This window comes from Sander lucioperca, chromosome 5 (genome assembly GCF_008315115.2).
Source record: "Sander lucioperca isolate FBNREF2018 chromosome 5, SLUC_FBN_1.2, whole genome shotgun sequence".
Taxonomy (NCBI): Eukaryota; Metazoa; Chordata; class Actinopteri; order Perciformes; family Percidae; genus Sander; species Sander lucioperca.
In genome coordinates, this window is record NC_050177.1 from 28,990,159 (window position 1) to 28,994,626 (window position 4,468).

Consider the following 4,468-nt stretch of genomic DNA (forward strand, 5'->3'; position numbering starts at 1 on the left):
TGTATATGTGTGTGTGTCTCACTGTGTGTGTCTCTCCAAATGTGTGTGTGTGTGTGTGTGTGTGTGTATGGCTCTGTGTGTGTGTCTCTCTCTGTTTATGTGTGTTTGTGTTTGTGTCTATGTGTGTGTCTCTGTGTGTGTGTGTCTGTCTGTCTCCGTTTGCCTGTGTGTGTGTGTGTGTGTGTGTGTGTGTTTCTATGTGTGTCTGTGTGTGTCTGTGTGTGTCTGTGTCTCTGAGTGTGTGTGTCTGTGTGTCTCTTTGTGTGTGTTTGTGTGTGTGTCTGTGTGTGTGTGTGTCTGTGTATATGTGTTGTCTGTGTGTCTGTGTGTATCTCTCTGTGTGTCTCTGTGTGTTTTTTGTGTTTGTGTGTGTATATCAGTGTGTTTGTTTGTCTCTCTTTATGTGTGTGTGTGTGTGTGTGTGTGTGTGTGTGTGTGTGTATGTGTGTGTGTGTGTGTGTGTTTGTCATTTGGTTTCATTAGTAGATGTGTTTCTTGTTATTATTGTCATGGTGTGTGGATTTGCTGTTTTTCTAATTGTTTGTTAGACTGAGAATTAGGATTATGAGAAGCAGCTGTGAGTGCCTGTTGTGTTTGTGGATTTTAAATCGATCGATTGAGTTCTAACATCTTTCCAGCCACTAAAACAGAAACTCTGGAGCCTTACGTAGGTTACGGTGACAGTTCTGCATTTAGCCTACACAGAAGCAAAAATCTGCCTTTAGACTCAACTCTCTTCAAAAAAACACGCCAGGCAAGATGTTGCTGAACAAAATCCAATCTCAACCAGCAGTCTGCTTATTTTGCTTGTGCTGATTGTCTGCTAACATTATTCTGTATTCATTTTCTGCATTATTAATTACTACATGATGCTGCCTGACTCCTCTAAGCTCTTCATTCTGTTCAGATGTTTCATTTTCTCTCTGGTTCTGATTTGAGATGTGTGTTTTTTATATTTAACATCAGGCAGAGGGACAACAGGTGAAAATTATCCTTTTGGCCCAATTACAGGGATGTTGATCAATGTGCATTCACCCTGACAATTAGTGAATAAATCAAACTTAGAACACACTCACACTTCCTCAGACCAGGTTTCAACCACTGCGGTCCACCATTGTCCACCCTGCAGGAAGAAATAGTCACAATCAACTTCATACACCTTCACTCATATCCTCCATTAAACATGAACCAGAGTTCCTCGGTTAGTGGCAGAGGAACTGTTTTTGTCCGTCTGTCCATACCTGAGAGTTTCCAGTCTCCAGTTAGAGTCCTTAAGTCCTGCTGACAGCAGCTTCACTCCTGAGTCTCCAGGATGATTGTAGCTCAGGTCCAGCTCTCTCAGATGGGATGGGTTGGAGCTCAGAGCTGAGGCCAGACAAGAACAGCCTTCCTCTGTGATCAGACAGCCTGACAGACTGCAAAAACACACACCGACACACCCATGTGCGCGTTAGACGCATTGCATGCTCATGACAGAAACAAAATCTGTCACTGATGGAGAATAGTGTTCTGAAGTCCTGTAATAAACCTGCTCTTTGTAAATCCAAGTGATATGTCTGTTTCGTGAACAGAAACCTTATCCTGGTGACAGGCTCCAGAGTCAGCGAACCCCTTCAGTACGATATTGCTGCCTCATCTAATACAGAATCATGAAAACGACTAAAGATACTTAATATTTAACTTCTTCCTCAGGTCCAGCTCTCTCAGACTAAAGGATTAGAAGCTGAGAACTGAGGCCACGGTGTCCACTAAATAATTATTATATGAAGAAAATAAGAGCTCATGAAACAGCTGAACACCAACCTGAGAGTTTCCAGTCTGCAGTGTGAACTCCTCAGTCCATCAGACACCAGCTTCACTCCTGAGTCCTGCAGGTCGTTGTTACTCAGGTCCAGCTCTCTCAGACTAGAGGACTGGGAGCTGAGAACTGAGGACAAAGCTTCACAGCTTCTCTCTGACAGGTTACAGCCACTCAGTCTGAAGAGGAATCAGCAACACATAAGAAAATAATTACAAGAAAACGTTGTCAGGAAGAAGAAAAACTATATTTCATCTGGATAGTTGTGTGTGCACGTACAGAGCTTTGTTGGAGGCTTTGACCACGGGCAGCAGCCTCAGAAGAGCATTCTCTGAAGTGGAGTATTTCTTCAGGTCAAACACGCCCAGCTCTTTCTCTGATGACAGCAAGATGAAGACCAGAGCTGACCACTGAGCAGGAGACAGTTTATCTGCAGAGAGACTTCCTGATCTCAGGGACTGTTGGATCTCCTCCACTAGAGAACCATCATTCAGTTCATTCAGACAGTGGAACAGATTGATGCTTCTCTCTGGAGAGAGATTCTCTCTGATCTTCTTCTTGATGTACTTGACTGTTTTCTTGTTTGTCTCTGACATACTTCCTGTCTGTGTCAGCAGACCTCGTAGGAGAGTCTGATTGCTCTCCAGTGAAAGACCCAGGAGGAAGCGGAGGAACAAGTCCAGGTGTCCATTTGGACTCTGTATGGCCTTGGCAACAGCTCTCTGGTAGAACTGTGCTGATTTGTCTCTGAAAACGTTAGACAACCAGGTGATTTTTCGTTTCTCCAATAGCAGATTGATTCCAAAGTTGATGAATGTCAGGTGGACATGAAGAGCAGCCAGAAACTCCTGAACACTCAGATGAACGAAGCAGAACACATTGTCCTGGTACAGTCCTCTCTCCTCTTTAAAGATCTGTGTGAACACTCCTGAGTACACTGAGGCTGCTGTGATGTCGATGCCACACTCTGTCAGGTCTGATTCATAGAAGATCAGGTGGCCTTTTTGCAGCTGCTCAAAAGCCAGTTTTCCCAGAGACTTGATCATCTTCCTGGTGTCTGGACTCCAATGTGGATCCTTCTCGGCTCCTCCATCATACTTGACTTTCTTCCGTTTGGACTGAACCACCAGGAAGTGGATGTACGTCTCAGTCAGGGTCTTGGGCAGCTCTCCTTCCTCTCTGGTCTTCGACACATCCTCCAGAACTGTAGCAGTGATCCAGCAGAAGACTGGGATGTGGCACATGATGTGGAGGCTTCGTGATGTCTTGATGTGGGAGATGATTCTGCTGGCCTGCTCCTGATCTGTGAATCTTTTCTTGAAGTACTCCTCCTTCTGTGGGTCAGTGAACCCTCTGACCTCTGTCACCATGTCAATACACTCTGGAGGGATCTGATTGGCTGCTGCAGGCCGTGTGGTTATCCAGAGGCGAGCAGAGGGAAGCAGTTTCCCCCTGATGAGGTTTGTCAACAGCACACCCACTGAGGTGGACTCTGTAACATCAGTCAGGATCTCAGTGTTGAGGAAGTCCAGAGGAAGTCGACACTCATCCAGACCGTCAAAGATGAACACGACCTGGAACTCTTCAAACCTGTAGATTCCTGCTTCTTTGGTTTCACTAAAGAACAAATGAACAAGTTCCACCAAACTGTACTTTTTCTTTTTCAGCACATTCAGCTCTCTGAAAGTGAATGTAAATGTGAACTGGATGTCCTGGTTGGCTTTGTCTTCAGCCCAGTCCAGAGTGAACTTCTGTGTTAAGACTGTTTTCCCCATACCAGCCACTCCCGTTGTCATCACTGTTCTGATTGGTTCTTCTCTTCCAGGTGGGGCTTTAAAGATGTCTTCATATCTAATTGTTGTTTCTGGTCTGTCTGGTTTCCTGGATGCTGTTTCAATCTGTCTGACCTCATGTTCAACATTGACCTCTTCAGTCCCTCCGTCTGTGAGGTAGATCTCTGTGAACATCTTATTCAGAAAGGTTTTGTTTCCAGCTTTAGCAATCCCCTCAAACACACACTGGAACTTCTTTTGTGACTTGGATTTCACTTTTCGCTGGCACGCAGCAAGAATATCTGAATAAATAATACAATGAAATCGATGAGTGGGTTGTTGCAGTTAATGTCTGTGCACAATTCTGTTTTCTAGAAATCTATTTAAGAGATTAACTTATTTCAAATGACTTATTATTCCTCAACAACTGATATGTTGTGTGTCCAAGTCATGCATCCATGAACTCTGTGGTCTCCAAAGAAAGCAGAAGGTTAATGATTTAATTAGAGAGGGATGGGAAATAATATTTTGCAAGCCGTTTCTCACAGTGGCATTAGTGTTTGCAATTGTTAACCAGAAGAGCCAACAAAAACTGGATTGTCTGACTTTCTTTCATCAACTTTTGTTCTTGAAGACACTACATTTTGTGTCTTTGGTAGATGTGTGTTTGGTAGCTTGTTCTGTTGTAAGCACAAAATAAATGTCTATCTTTGGAGATAAGAGGGAGACATTGGCTACAAAGCTAATGTTTGTTGAAGACATTGTGATATCTTTGATTTTTTTTGTTACATCCATTTTCTATTTCATAATATTATGACTTACCTGCGGGTTCTGAGACGGTGTTTGATAAGTTATTCACTAGCTCATTCTGATTTATCTTAATTAAAACTATTCTGGT

General features: G+C 43.4%; 1 long non-coding RNA gene across 1 annotated transcript in view; it reads right to left on the reverse strand.

Moving 5' to 3' along the window:
• The window catches only part of LOC116034435, a 6,476-nt gene extending 5,132 nt beyond the window's left edge, over positions 1-1,344 (reverse strand). The window contains exons 1-2 of the long non-coding RNA XR_004101091.2: positions 1,242-1,344; positions 1,077-1,123 (exon numbers count right to left, since the gene is read on the reverse strand). This is a non-coding gene — a long non-coding RNA (uncharacterized LOC116034435). The remainder of the gene's footprint in view (positions 1-1,076; positions 1,124-1,241) is intronic.
• Positions 1,345-4,468: the final 3,124 nt, after the last annotated feature.